Here is a 14,662-nt window from a genome sequence, read left to right as displayed (position 1 = left end):
AAAAAAAAAAAAACTAAGGTGCCCAATTGCAAAAAAGACCTTAACATTGGGTAATGCATAAAATGCTGGACATTAATCCAAATGAGACATAAGCCAAGTATACAAATGACAAAAACTATCATACAAGCGTGCCAACACATGTTTCGACCTGTGCGGTCTTCCTCGGGGCACACAGCAAACTTCCTGATTGGTTCACAACATTATCATTCCAGATATATATTACTGATTAGTATAGCACTTCAGATATAGATATTATTGACATCAGACAAAGCATATGGCATGATAGAAAGAGAAAGTTGACTGATGGGGAGAAAAGGGAAAAAAGACTTAAGAAAATTGGCGTGAGTGACCACTGTCTAGTTACACATTCACATTATGTTCATTTTTTTAGTATACTGGGCACCCACTTCTGCATGGGTTGGAAAGTAAATGATTAGAGTCCCATTGGTGAATCTTATAGTGCGACACATGCAGTGAATCCACATAATTAAGAAGAATCTGGGGTTAGAAGGGTGTGGGACAGCAAGTGCAGAATTAAAACGGGATGGGATTTCTAAAGACATGCTTGCCGGGTTATTTTAATCACTTAATACCCCACTAAGTCAGTTGCCCATTGCAAGGGTCTGTATTGCTTTTAATTATACTATGGAAATATACCTAACCGAATCCCCATGTATCATAATTCGATGAATCGAAATACCTTGTGAATTACAGGACAAATAGAAAAATCAACAATTGATTTCTTGGATCTCCATATTTAGATTACAAAAATGTTTTGCATACCAGTACACACACAAAAACAACGGCCGTTAACTCGATTCTACATGCCACTAGCCGTCACAAAAAGGGCAGTGATCAACCACACAATATACCCATAGGAGAATTCTATTGTGCCAGACGCAACTGCAGCACTAAAAGTGATTCTAATCTGAATGTGAACTAATTGGACAGAGAATCAAGAAATGGGGGTACTCGTCCAAATACATAGAAAAAACAAGGTCTCAATCGAGTCTCCTGATCAGAAATACCCTATTGAACAAAGAACAACCTCAAAAAGAGCCATACCCAGATCCTATCAGCTTTATTACCAGATACACAAGCAATAACAGTCACATTTATGGACTACAAGAACATTGGCATATTCTTAAATTGGATCCGGACTTGTCCCAATATATTACTTTGCGCCCTAAAATAATGTTCACCAAATCACCAACTTTGAAAAATAAATGTAGTCCCTCTTTCCTTCAATCACAAAATCTGAGAGCAAGGCTACCTTAAACTGGCTCAGTAACCCCATGACTGGGTTCCCCAAATGTGGAAAATGTAATTTCTGCAAATTTGCCATTTTGCCCATGAGAACTTTTGCATGTCATGGTGGACTCACAATAGAGATCAAAGAATTCATGAATTGCAGAACAAAAAACGTTGTGTGCGCAGTGGTGTGTGTGTGTGCGCAAGAAAGTTTGTCGGAAGTACTATTCTGGAACTAAATCAGAATTTGTGAATCTTTGGCCAATTTAAATAGTCAAGACCAAAGACTTCCCTTTGCCACTCACTGGCAAACGTTTCATCAAAACGAAAACAGCCAAGACATCAGATTTGAAGGCCTAGAACAGGCCAAAGCACATCCCAGAGGACCTGACTTGTCCCAAGAACGTAATGTACCTCTGTTCCAGCAGTGGTCAGGGAGGCCGAGCAGTGGGGGGGGGGGCTCCAGCAGTGGTCAGGGAGGCAGAGCAGTGGGGATGGGTGGGGGGGAGGCTCTAGCAGTGGTCAGGGAGGCAGAGCAGTGGGGAGGGGGGAGCTCCAGCAATGGCCAGGGAGGCAGAGCAGTGGGGAGGGGGGGAGCTCCAGCAGTGGTCAGGGAGGCAGAGCAGTGGGGGGGGGAGCTCCAGCAGTGGTCAGGGAGGCAGAGCAGGGGGGGGAAGCTCCATCAGTGGTCAGGGAGGCAGAGCAGGTAGGGGGGGTAGCTCCAGCAGTGGTCAGGGAGGCAGAGCAGGTAGGGGGGTAGCTCCAGCAGTGGTCAGGGAGGCAGAGCAGGTAGGGGGGTAGCTCCAGCAGTGGTCAGGGAGGCAGAGCAGGTAGGGGGGTAGCTCCAGCAGTGGTCAGGGAGGCAGAGCAGTGGGGAGGGGTTGGGGGGGAGCTCCAGCAGTGGTCAGGGAGGCAGAGCAGTGAGGAGGGATTGGGGGGGGAGCTCCATCAGTGGTCAGGGAGGCAGAGCAGTGGGGAGGGATTGGGGGGGAGCTCCAAAGCAGTGGGGAGGGATTGGGGGGGAGCTCCAGCAGTGGTCAGGGAGGCAGAGCAGTGGGGAGGGGTGGGGGGGAGCTCCAGCAGTGGTCAGGGAGGCAGAGCAGTGGGGAGGGGGGGGGGCTCCAGCAGTGGTCAGGGAGGCAGAGCAGTGGCGAGGGGGGGGGGGGCTCCAGCAGTGGTCAGGGAGGCAGAGCAGTGGGGAGCGGCAGCAGTGGTCAGGGAGGCAAAGCAGTGGGGAGGGGTTGGGGGGGCTCCAGCAGTGGTCAGGGAGGCAGAGCAGTGGGGGGGAGGGGAGCTCCAGCAGTGGTGAGGGAAGCAGAGCAGTGGGGAGGGGTTGGGGGGAGCTCCAGCAGTGGTCAGGGAGGCAGAGCAGTGGAAGCTCCAGCAGTGGTCAGGGAGGCAGAGCAGTGGGGAGGGGTTGGGAGCGGGGGCGCTCCAGCAGTGGTCAGGGAGGCAGAGCAGTGGGAGCTCCAGCAGTGGTTAGGGAGGCAGAGCAGTGGGAGCTCCAGCAGTGGTTAGGGAGGCAGAGCAGTGGGAGCTCCAGCAGTGGTCAGGGAGGCAGAGCAGTGGAAGCTCCAGCAGTGGTCAGGGAGGCAGAGCAGTGGGGAGGGGTTGGGGGGAGCTCCAGCAGTGGTGAGGGAAGCAGAGCAGTGGAAGCTCCAGCAGTGGTCAGGGAGGCGGAGGGGAGGAAGCTCCAGCAGTGGTGAGGGAAGCAGAGCAGTGGGGAAGGGTTGGGGGGGAGCTCCAGCAGTGGTCAGGGAGGCAGAGCAGTGGGGAGGGGTTGGGGGGAGCTCCAGCAGTGGTCAGGGAGGCAGAGCAGTGGGGGGGGGAGCTCCAGCAGTGGTCAGGGAGGCAGAGCAGTGGGGAGGGGGGGAGCTCCAGCAGTGGTCAGGGAGGCAGAGCAGTGGGGAGGGGGGGAGCTCCAGCAGTGGTCAGGGAGGCAGAGCAGTGGGGGGGGGAGCCCCAGCAGTGGTCAGGGAGGCAGAGCAGTGGGGAGGGGGGGAGCCCCAGCAGTGGTCAGGGAGGGCTCCAGCAGTGGTGAGGGGGGGTAGCTCCAGCAGTGGTCAGGGAAGCTCCAGCAGTGGTCAGGGAGGCAGAGCAGTGGAAGCTCCAGCAGTGGTCAGGGAGGCAGAGCAGTGGGGAGGGGTTGGGAGGGGGGAGCTCCAGCAGTGGTCAGGGAGGCAGAGCAGTGGGAGCTCCAGCAGTGGTCAGGGAGGCAGAGCAGTGGGAGCTCCAGCAGTGGTCAGGGAGGCAGAGCAGTGGGGAGGGGTTGGGGGGGGGAGCTCCAGCAGTGGTGAGGGAAGCAGAGCAGTGGAAGCTCCAGCAGTGGTCAGGGAGGCAGAGCAGTGGAAGCTCCAGCAGTGGTCAGGGAGGCAGAGAAGTGGGGAGGGGTTGGGGGGGCTCCAGCAGTGGTGAGGGAAGCAGAGCAGTGGAAGCTCCAGCAGTGGTCAGGGAGGCAGAGCAGTGGGGAGGGGAGCTCCAGCAGTGGTGAGGGAAGCAGAGCAGTGGAAGCTCCAGCAGTGGTCAGGGAGGCAGAGCAGTGGGGAGGGGTTGGGGGGGGAGCTCCAGCAGTGGTCAGGGAGGCAGAGCAGTGGGGAGGGGTTGGGGGGGGCTCCAGCAGTGGTCAGGGAGGCAGAGTAGTGGGAGCTCCAGCAGTGGTCAGGGAGGCAGAGCAGTGGGGAGGGGTTGGAGGGGAGCTCCAGCAGTGGTCAGGGAGGCAGAGCAGTGGAAGCTCCAGCAGTGGTCAGGGAGGCAGAGCAGTGGGGAGGGGTTGGGAGGGGGGAGCTCCAGCAGTGGTCAGGGAGGCAGAGCAGTGGGAGCTCCAGCAGTGGTCAGGGAGGCAGAGCAGTGGGAGCTCCAGCAGTGGTCAGGGAGGCAGAGCAGTGGGGAGGGGTTGGGGGGGGGGAGCTCCAGCAGTGGTGAGGGAAGCAGAGCAGTAGAAGCTCCAGCAGTGGTCAGGGAGGCAGAGCAGTGGAAGCTCCAGCAGTGGTCAGGGAGGCAGAGAAGTGGGGAGGGGTTGGGGGGGGCTCCAGCAGTGGTGAGGGAAGCAGAGCAGTGGAAGCTCCAGCAGTGGTCAGGGAGGCAGAGCAGTGGGGAGGGGAGCTCCAGCAGTGGTGAGGGAAGCAGAGCAGTGGAAGCTCCAGCAGTGGTCAGGGAGGCAGAGCAGTGGTCAGGGAGGCAGAGCAGTGGAAGCTCCAGCAGTGGTCAGGGAGGCAGAGCAGTGGGGAGGGGTGGGCTCCAGCAGTGGTCAGGGAGGCAGAGCAGTGGGGAGGGGGGGAGCTCCAGCAGTGATCAGGGAGGCAGAGCAGTGGGAGCTCCAGCAGTGGTCAGGGAGGCAGCGCAGTGGAAGCTCCTGCAGTGGTCAGGGAGGTAGAGCAGTGGGGAGGGGTTGGGGGGGGCTCCAGCAGTGGTCAGGGAGGCAGAGCAGTGGAAGCTCCAGCAGAGGTCATGGAGGCAGAGCATTGGGGAGGGGTGGGGGGGGTAGCTCCAGCAGTGGTCAGGGAGGCAGAGCAGTGGGGAGGGGTTGGGGGGGGCTCCAGCAGTGGTGAGGGAGGCAGAGCAGTGGAAGCTCCAGCAGTGGTCAGGGAGGCAGAGCAGTGGGAGCTCCAGCAGTGGTCAGGGAGGCAGAGCAGTGGGGAGGGGTTGGGGGGGATGAGCTCCAGCAGTGGTCAGGGAGGCAGAGGGGGGGGCTTCAGCAGTGGTCAGGGAGGCAGAGCAGTGGAAGCTCCAGCAGTGGTCAGGGAGGCAGAGCAGTGGGGAGGGGTTGGGGGGGATGAGCTCCAGCAGTGGTCAGGGAGGCAGAGGGGGGGGCTTCAGCAGTGGTCAGGGAGGCAGAGCAGTGGAAGCTCCAGCAGTGGTCAGGGAGGCAGAGCAGTGGTGAGGGGTTGGGGGGGGAGCTCCAGCAGTGGTCAGGGAGGCAGAGCAGTGGGAGCTCCAGCAGTGGTCAGGGAGGCAGAGCAGTGGGGAGGGGTTGGGGGGGGGAGCTCCAGCAGTGGTCAGGGAGGCAGAGCAGTGGAAGCTCCAGCAGTGGTCAGGGAGGCAGAGCAGTGGAAGCTCCAGCAGTGGTCAGGGAGGCAGAGCAGAGGGGGGGAGCTCCAGCAGTGGTCAGGGAGGCAGAGCAGTGGAAGCTCCAGCAGTGGTCAGGGAGGCAAAGCAGTGGGGAGGGGTTGGGGGTGAGCTCCAGCAGTGGTCAGGGAGGCAGAGCAGTGGGGAGGGGTTGGGAGGGAGGGAGCTCCAGCGTTGGTCAGGGAGGCAGAGCAGTGGGGGTTCCAGCAGTGGTCAGGGAGGCAGAGCAGTGGAAGCTCCAGCAGTGGTCAGGGAGGCAGAGCAGTGGAAGCTCCAGCAGTGGTCAGGGAGGCAGAGCAGTGGGGAGGGGTTGGGGGGGATGAGCTCCAGCAGTGGTCAGGGAGGCAGAGCAGAGAGGGGCTCCAGCAGTGGTCAGGGAGGCAGAGCAGTGGAAGCTCCAGCAGTGGTCAGGGAGGCAGAGCAGTGGGGAGGGGTTGGGGGGGAGCTCCAGCAGTGGTCAGGGAGGCAGAGCAGTGGTGAGGGGTTGGGGGGGGCTCCAGCAGTGGTCAGGGAGGCAGAGCAGTGGGAGCTCCAGCAGTGGTCAGGGAGGCAGAGCAGTGGGGAGGGGTTGGGAGGGGGGAGCTCCAGCAGTGGTCAGGGAGGCAGAGCAGTGGAAGCTCCAGCAGTGGTCAGGGAGGCAGAGCAGTGTGGAGGGGGAGCTTCAGCAGTGGTCAGGGAGGCAGAGCAGAGGGGGGGGAACTCCAGCAGTGGTCAGGGAGGCAGAGCAGTGGAAGCTCCAGCAGTGGTCAGGGAGGCAGAGCAGTGGGGAGGGGTTGGGGGGGAGCTCCAGCAGTGGTCAGGGAGGCAGAGCAGAGGGGGGAGCTCCAGCAGTGGTCAGGGAGGCAGAGCAGTGGGGAGGGGTTGGGGGGAGCTCCAGCAGTGGTCAGGGAGGCAGAGCAGTGATGAGGGGTTGGGGGCGAGCTCCAGCAGTGGTCAGGGAGGCAGAGCAGTGGAAGCTCCAGCAGTGGTCAGGGAGGGAGAGCAGTGGGGAGGGGTTGAGGGGGGAGCTCCAGGGGGGAGGCTCCAGCAGTGGTCAGGGAGGCAGAGCAGTGGGGAGGGGGGAAGCTCCAGCAGTGGTCTGGGAGGCAGCACAGTGGGGAGGGGGGAAGCTCCAGCAGTGGTCAGGGAGGCAGAGCAGTGGGGAGGGGGGGAGGCTCCAGCAGTGGTCAGGGAGGCAGAGCAGTGGGAAGGGGTGAAGCTCCAGCAGTGGTCAGGGAGGCAGAGCAGTGGGGAGGGGGGGGGGCTCCGGCAGTGGTCAGGGAGGCAGAGCAGTGGGGAGGGGGGGGGGCTCCGGCAGTGGTCAGGGAGGCAGAGTAGTGGGAAGGGGGGGGAAGCTCCAGCAGTGGTCAGGGAGGCAGAGCAGTGGGGAGGCGGGAGGCTCCGGCAGTGGTCAGGGAGGCAGAGCAGTGGGGAGGGGGGGGCTCCGGCAATGGTCAGGGAGGCAGAGCAGTGGGAAGGGGGGAAGCTCCAGCAGTGGTCAGGGAGGCAGAGCAGTGGGGAGGGGGGGAGGCTCCAGCAGTGGTCAGGGAGGCAGAGCAGTGGGGAGGGGGGGGGGCTCCAGCAGTGGTCAGGGAGGCAGAGCAGTGGGGAGGGGGGGGCTCCAGCAGTGGTCAGGGAGGCAGAGCAATGGGGAGGGGGGGAGCTCCAGCAGTGGTCAGGGAGGCGGAGCAGTGGGGAGGGGGGGAGCTCCAGCAGTGGTCAGGGAGGCGGAGCAGTTGGGAGGGGGGAGCTCCAGCAGTGGTCAGGGAGGCGGAGCAGTGGGGAGGGGGGAGCTCCAGCAGTGGTCAGGGAGGCGGAGCAGTGGGGAGGGGGGAGCTCCAGCAGTGGTCAGGGAGGCAGAGCAGTGGGGAGGGGGGAGCTCCAGCAGTGGTCAGGGAGGCAGAGCAGTGGGGAGGGGGCGGAGCTCCAGCAGTAGTCAGGGAGGCAGAGCAGTGGGGAGGGGGGGAGCTCCAGCAGTGGTCAGGGAGGCGGAGCAGTGGGGAGGGGGGAGCTCCAGCAGTGGTCAGGGAGGCAGAGCAGTGGAAGCTCCAGCAGTGGTCAGGGAGGCAGAGCAGTGTGGAGGGGGAGCTTCAGCAGTGGTCAGGGAGGCAGAGCAGAGGGGGGGGACTCCAGCAGTGGTCAGGGAGGCAGAGCAGTGGAAGCTCCAGCAGTGGTCAGGGAGGCAGAGCAGTGGGGAGGGGTTGGGGGGGAGCTCCAGCACTGGTCAGGGAGGCAGAGCAGAGGGGGGAGCTCCAGCAGTGGTCAGGGAGGCAAAGCAGTGGAAGCTCCAGCAGTGGTCAGGGAGGCAGAGCAGTGGGGAGGGGTTGGGGGGAGCTCCAGCAGTGGTCAGGGAGGCAGAGCAGTGATGAGGGGTTGGGGGCGAGCTCCAGCAGTGGTCAGGGAGGCAGAGCAGTGGAAGCTCCAGCAGTGGTCAGGGAGGGAGAGCAGTGGGGAGGGGTTGAGGGGGGAGCTCCAGGGGGGAGGCTCCAGCAGTGGTCAGGGAGGCAGAGCAGTGGGGAGGGGGGAAGCTCCAGCAGTGGTCAGGGAGGCAGCACAGTGGGGAGGGGGGGAAGCTCCAGCAGTGGTCAGGGAGGCAGAGCAGTGGGGACGGGGGGAGGCTCCAGCAGTGGTCAGGGAGGCAGAGCAGTGGGAAGGGGGGAAGCTCCAGCAGTGGTCAGGGAGGCAGAGCAGTGGGGAGGGGGGTGGGGCTCCGGCAGTGGTCAGGGAGGCAGAGCAGTGGGGAGGGGGGGGGCTCCGGCAGTGGTCAGGGAGGCAGAGTAGTGGGAAGGGGGGGAAGCTCCAGCAGTGGTCAGGGAGGCAGAGCAGTGGGGAGGGGGGAGGCTCCGGCAGTGGTCAGGGAGGCAGAGCAGTGGGGAGGGGGGGGCTCCGGCAGTGGTCAGGGAGGCAGAGCAGTGGGAAGGGGGGAAGCTCCAGCAGTGGTCAGGGAGGCAGAGCAGTGGGGAGGGGGGGAGGCTCCAGCAGTGGTCAGGGAGGCAGAGCAGTGGGGAGGGGGGGGGGGCTCCAGCAGTGGTCAGGGAGGCAGAGCAGTGGGGGGGGGGCTCCAGCAGTGGTCAGGGAGGCAGAGCAATGGGGAGGGGGGGAGCTCCAGCAGTGGTCAGGGAGGCGGAGCAGTGGGGAGGGGGGGAGCTCCAGCAGTGGTCAGGGAGGCGGAGCAGTTGGGAGGGGGGAGCTCCAGCAGTGGTCAGGGAGGCGGAGCAGTGGGGAGGGGGGAGCTCCAGCAGTGGTCAGGGAGGCGGAGCAGTGGGGAGGGGGGAGCTCCAGCAGTGGTCAGGGAGGCAAAGCAGTGGCGAGGGGGGAGCTCCAGCAGTGGTCAGGGAGGCAGAGCAGTGGGGAGGGGGGGAGGCTCCAGCAGTGGTCAGGGAGGCAGAGCAGTGGTCAGGGAGGCAGAGCAGTGGGGAGGGGGGGAGGCGGAGCAGTGGGGAGGGGGGGGCTCCAGCAGTGGTCAGGGAGGCGGAGCAGTGGGGAGGGTGGGGGAGGCAGAGCAGTGGGGAGGGGGGGGGGGAGGCTCCAGCAGTGGTCAGGGAGGCGGAGCAGTGAGGAGGGGGAGGCTCCAGCAGTGGTCAGGGAGGCGGAGCAGTGGGGAGGGGGGAGCTCCAGCAGTGGTCAGGGAGGCAGAGCAGTGGGGAGGGGGGGAGGCTCCAGCAGTGGTCAGGGAGGCAGAGCAGTGGGGAGGGGGGGGGAGGCTCCAGCAGTGGTCAGGGAGGCGGAGCAGTGGGGAGGGGGGGGGCTCCAGCAGTGGTCAGGGAGGCGGAGCAGTGGGGAGGGGGAAGCTCCAGCAGTGGTCAGGGAGGCGGAGCAGTGGTCAGGGAGGCGGAGCAGTGGGGAGGGGGGGAGGCTCCAGCAGTGGTCATGGAGGCGGAGCAGTGTGGGGGGGAGGCTCCAGCAGTGGTCAGGGAGGCGGAGCAGTGGGGAGGGGGGGGCAGAGCAGTGGGGAGGGGGGGGAGGCTCCAGCAGTGGTCAGGGAGGCGGAGCAGTGGGGGGGGGAGGCTCCAGCAGTGGTCAGGGAGGCGGAGCAGTGGGGAGGGGGGGGGCTCCAGCAGTGGTCAGGGAGGCGGAGCAGTGGGGAGGGGAGGAGCTCCAGCAGTGGTCAGGGAGACGGAGCAGTGGGGAGCTCCAGCAGTGGTCAGGGAGGCGGAGCAGTGGGGAGGGGGGAGCTCCAGCAGTGGTCAGGGAGGCAGAGCAGTGGGGGGGGGGGAGGCTCCAGCAGTGGTCAGGGAGGCGGAGCAGTGGGGAGGGGGGAGCTCCAGCAGTGGTCAGGGAGGCAGAGCAGTGGGGGGGGGGGGAGGCAGAGCAGTGGGGAGGGGGGGGGAGGCTCCAGCAGTGGTCAGGGAGGCAATGCAGTGGGGAGGGGGGAGGCTCCAGCAGTGGTCAGGGAGGCAGAGCAGTGGTCAGGGAGGCAGAGCAGTGGGGAGGGGGGGGGGCAGAGCAGTGGGGAGGGGGGGGAGGCTCCAGCAGTGGTCAGGGAAGCGGAGCAGTGGGGAGGGTGGGGGAGGCAGAGCAGTGGGGGGGGGGCTCCAGCAGTGGTCAGGGAGGCGGAGCAGTGGGGAGGGGGAGGCTCCAGCAGTGGTCAGGGAGGCGGAGCAGTGGGGAGGGGGGAGCTCCAGCAGTGGTCAGGGAGGCAGAGCAGTGGGGAGGGCTCCAGCAGTGGTCAGGGAGGCAGAGCAGTGGGGGGGGGGCAGAGCAGTGGGGAGGGCTCCAGCAGTGGTCAGGGAGGCAGAGCAGTGGGGGGGGGAGGCTCCAGCAGTGGTCAGGGAGGCGGAGCAGTGGGGAGGGGGGGCTCCAGCAGTGGTCAAGGAGGCGGAACAGTGGGGAGGGGGGGGGCTCCAGCAGTGGTCAGGGAGGCGGAGCAGTGGGGAGGGGGGGGAGGCTCCAGCAGTGGTCAGGGAGGCAGAGCAGTGGGGAGGGGGGGTGGCAGAGCAGTGGGGAGGGCTCCAGCAGTGGTCAGGGAGGCAGAGCAGTGGGGAGGGGGGGGTGGCAGAGCAGTGGGGAGGGCTCCAGCAGTGGTCAGGGAGGCAGAGCAGTGGGGGGGGGGGGCAGAGCAGTGGGGAGGGCTCCAGCAGTGGTCAGGGAGGCAGAGCAGTGGGGGGGGGGGGGGCTCCAGCAGTGGTCAGGGAGGCGGAGCAGTGGGGAGGGGGGGGCTCCAGCAGTGGTCAAGGAGGCGGAACAGTGGGGAGGGGGGGGGGCTCCAGCAGTGGTCAGGGAGGCGGAGCAGTGGGGAGGGGGGGGGAGGCTCCAGCAGTGGTCAGGGAGGCGGAACAGTGGGGGGGGGCTCCAGCAGTGGTCAGGGAGGCGGAGCAGTGGGGAGGGGGGGGAGGCTCCAGCAGTGGTCAGGGAGGCGGAGCAGTGGGGAGGGGGGGGCTCCAGCAGTGGTCAAGGAGGCGGAACAGTGGGGAGGGGGGGGGGCTCCAGCAGTGGTCAGGGAGGCGGAACAGTGGGGAGGGGGGGGGCTCCAGCAGTGGTCAGGGAGGCGGAGCAGTGGGGAGGGGGGGGAGGCTCCAGCAGTGGTCAGGGAGGCGGAGCAGTGGGGAGGGGGGAGCTCCAGCAGTGGTCAGGGAGGCAGAGCAGTGGGGAGGGGGGGGGGGAGGCAGAGCAGTGGGGAGGGCTCCAGCAGTGGTCAGGGAGGCAGAGCAGTGGGGGGGGGGCAGAGCAGTGGGGGGGGGGCAGAGCAGTGGGGGGGGAGGCTCCAGCAGTGGTCAGGGAGGCGGAGCAGTGGGGAGGGGGGGGCTCCAGCAGTGGTCAAGGAGGCGGAACAGTGGGGAGGGGGGGGGGCTCCAGCAGTGGTCAGGGAGGCGGAGCAGTGGGGAGGGGGGAGCTCCAGCAGTGGTCAGGGAGGCAGAGCAGTGGGGAGGGGGGGGGAGGCAGAGCAGTGGGGAGGGCTCCAGCAGTGGTCAGGGAGGCGGAACAGTGGGGGGGGGGGGCTCCAGCAGTGGTCAGGGAGGCGGAGCAGTGGGGAGGGGGGGAAGCTCCAGCAGTGGTCAGGGAGGCAGAGCAGTGGGGAGGGGGGGTGGGGCTCCGGCAGTGGTCAGGGAGGCAGAGCAGTGGGGAGGGGGGGGGCTCCGGCAGTGGTCAGGGAGGCAGAGTAGTGGGAAGGGGGGGAAGCTCCAGCAGTGGTCAGGGAGGCAGAGCAGTGGGGAGGGGGGAGGCTCCGGCAGTGGTCAGGGAGGCAGAGCAGTGGGGAGGGGGGGGCTCCGGCAGTGGTCAGGGAGGCAGAGCAGTGGGAAGGGGGGAAGCTCCAGCAGTGGTCAGGGAGGCAGAGCAGTGGGGAGGGGGGGAGGCTCCAGCAGTGGTCAGGGAGGCAGAGCAGTGGGGAGGGGGGGGGCTCCAGCAGTGGTCAGGGAGGCAGAGCAGTGGGGGGGGGGCTCCAGCAGTGGTCAGGGAGGCAGAGCAATGGGGAGGGGGGGAGCTCCAGCAGTGGCCAGGGAGGCGGAGCAGTGGGGAGGGGGGGAGCTCCAGCAGTGGTCAGGGAGGCGGAGCAGTTGGGAGGGGGGAGCTCCAGCAGTGGTCAGGGAGGCGGAGCAGTGGGGAGGGGGGAGCTCCAGCAGTGGTCAGGGAGGCGGAGCAGTGGGGAGGGGGGAGCTCCAGCAGTGGTCAGGGAGGCAAAGCAGTGGGGAGGGGGGAGCTCCAGCAGTGGTCAGGGAGGCAGAGCAGTGGGGAGGGGGGGAGGCTCCAGCAGTGGTCAGGGAGGCAGAGCAGTGGTCAGGGAGGCAGAGCAGTGGGGAGGGGGGGAGGCGGAGCAGTGGGGAGGGGGGGGCTCCAGCAGTGGTCAGGGAGGCGGAGCAGTGGGGAGGGTGGGGGAGGCAGAGCAGTGGGGAGGGGGGGGGGGGGAAGGCTCCAGCAGTGGTCAGGGAGGCGGAGCAGTGAGGAGGGGGAGGCTCCAGCAGTGGTCAGGGAGGCGGAGCAGTGGGGAGGGGGGAGCTCCAGCAGTGGTCAGGGAGGCAGAGCAGTGGGGAGGGGGGGAGGCTCCAGCAGTGGTCAGGGAGGCAGAGCAGTGGGGAGGGAGGGGGGAGGCTCCAGCAGTGGTCAGGGAGGCGGAGCAGTGGGGAGGGGGGGGCTCCAGCAGTGGTCAGGGAGGCGGAGCAGTGGGGAGGGGGAAGCTCCAGCAGTGGTCAGGGAGGCGGAGCAGTGGTCAGGGAGGCGGAGCAGTGGGGAGGGGGGGAGGCTCCAGCAGTGGTCATGGAGGCGGAGCAGTGTGGGGGGGAGGCTCCAGCAGTGGTCAGGGAGGCGGAGCAGTGGGGAGGGGGGGGCAGAGCAGTGGGGAGGGGGGGGGAGGCTCCAGCAGTGGTCAGGGAGGCGGAGCAGTGGGGGGGGGAGGCTCCAGCAGTGGTCAGGGAGGCGGAGCAGTGGGGAGGGGGGGGGCTCCAGCAGTGGTCAGGGAGGCGGAGCAGTGGGGAGGGGAGGAGCTCCAGCAGTGGTCAGGGAGACGGAGCAGTGGGGAGCTCCAGCAGTGGTCAGGGAGGCGGAGCAGTGGGGAGGGGGGAGCTCCAGCAGTGGTCAGGGAGGCAGAGCAGTGGGGGGGGGAGGCTCCAGCAGTGGTCAGGGAGGCGGAGCAGTGGGGAGGGGGGAGCTCCAGCAGTGGTCAGGGAGGCAGAGCAGTGGGGGGGGGGGGAGGCAGAGCAGTGGGGAGGGGGGAGGAGGCTCCAGCAGTGGTCAGGGAGGCAATGCAGTGGGGAGGGGGGAGGCTCCAGCAGTGGTCAGGGAGGCAGAGCAGTGGTCAGGGAGGCAGAGCAGTGGGGAGGGGGGGGAGGCAGAGCAGTGGGGAGGGGGGGGAGGCTCCAGCAGTGGTCAGGGAGGCAGAGCAGTGGGGAGGGGGGGGGAGGCAGAGCAGTGGGGAGGGGGGGGAGGCTCCAGCAGTGGTCAGGGAGGCAGAGCAGTGGGGAGGGGGGGGGGAGGCAGAGCAGTGGGGAGGGGGGGGAGGCAGAGCAGTGGGGAGGGGGGGGAGGCTCCAGCAGTGGTCAGGGAGGCAGAGCAGTGGGGAGGGGGGGGGAGGCAGAGCAGTGGGGAGGGGGGGAGGCTCCAGCAGTGGTCAGGGAGGCGGAACAGTGGGGAGGGGGGAGCTCCAGCAGTGGTCAGGGAGGCAGAGCAGTGGTCAGGGAGGCGGAGCAGTGGGGAGGGGGGGAGGCAGAGCAGTGGGGGGGGGGGGCTCCAGCAGTGGTCAGGGAGGCAGAGCAGTGGGGAGGGGGGGGCTCCAGCAGTGGTCAGGGAGGCGGAGCAGTGGGGAGGGGGGGGAGGCTCCAGCAGTGGGTGGGGGGCGCTGGGGGCTCTTTGGTCACTGGGGGGAGGTTGGGGGGCTGTTGCTGGGCAGGGGCCGGGGTCCCGGGGGAGGGGCGCGAGTTCCTGGAGGGGGCGGGGCGCTGCTGCTGCTGGTGGGCTACAGCTGAGGGGAGCGGCAGGGGCACCGCCCCCCCCGTGTCCCGGCTCTCACCGTTCGGCTCCGCTGGCTGCTCTCGTCTGCCTGGCCGCGTCCTCTAGCGCTCTCCCCAGCAGCCCATCAAAGCCGGCAGGCGGCAGCGGCGGCGTGGGGGGCGGGGGTGGGGGCGGTCACACACCGGCTCGCGCTGCCCGTAGCTCTGCCTGCCCTAGATTCTGCTGCGCCCGGCGGAGACCCAACGGAGGAGGACGGGAGAGGCCTGGCCTGGAAACAGAAGAAGGACTAGAGCCCGCCGAGCTCACGACATAGAAGAGGGACAAAGGCGCCTGCCGCCGACGCAAGTCATGGGCATAGAAGAAGGACTGTGGCACGCCCGCCGGCGTAACGTCGAAAAATGCTTTTGCCTGTCTGCGCGTCTGCGCCTGCGCAGTAATGAATCACCAGGAAAGCCGTTTTTCACGGGCATTTTCTAATAATTTCGGGCAATCATTTCACCCACGATACCCGCTCCATGCCCCCCACCTCGCACAAGCGGCGTACTCAGTCAGCAGGACGAGCTCACGGTGGATAGATGCCACAGAACGGCAGCTCAACGCTGCAGCCTAAGCAGGGGCCAGCAGTGAGAAGGGGGCCCGTACTGCAGCCTAAGCAGGGGCCAGGAGTGAGAAGGGGGCCCATGCTGCAGCCTAAGCAGGGGCCAGGAGTGCGAAGGGGGCCCGAGCTGCAGCCTAAGCAGGGGCCATGAGTGAGAAGGGGGCCCGTGCTGCAGCCTAAGCAGGGGCCAGGAGTGAGAAGGGGGCCATGAGTGAGAAGGGGGCCCGTGCTGCAGCCTAAGCAGGGGCCAGGAGTGAGAAGGGGGCCCATGCTGCAGCCTAAGCAGGGGCCAGGAGTGCGAAGGGGGCCCGAGCTGATGCCTAAGCAGGGGCCGTGAGTGAGAAGAGGGCCCATACTGACGCCTAAGCAGGGGCCAGGAGTGAG

The 14,662-nt window shown here is 66.0% G+C and overlaps 1 protein-coding gene across 3 annotated transcripts in view; it reads right to left on the bottom strand.

Annotated features, from left to right (window-relative positions):
- FAM13B (family with sequence similarity 13 member B) overlaps positions 1 to 13,977 on the bottom strand; it is a 694,693-nt gene extending 680,716 nt beyond the window's left edge. For all 3 annotated transcript variants that reach the window (XM_069649076.1, XM_069649078.1, XM_069649077.1), the window contains exon 1: positions 13,739 to 13,977. The gene's annotated coding sequence lies outside the window, so the exon portion shown is untranslated. The remainder of the gene's footprint in view (positions 1 to 13,738) is intronic.
- Positions 13,978 to 14,662: the final 685 nt, after the last annotated feature.

Source organism: Ambystoma mexicanum, chromosome 2q (assembly GCF_040938575.1).
Source record: "Ambystoma mexicanum isolate Mex_15411 chromosome 2q, UKY_AmexF1_1, whole genome shotgun sequence".
NCBI classification, from domain to species: Eukaryota; Metazoa; Chordata; class Amphibia; order Caudata; family Ambystomatidae; genus Ambystoma; species Ambystoma mexicanum.
This window is presented reverse-complemented; position numbering and strand designations above follow the sequence as displayed.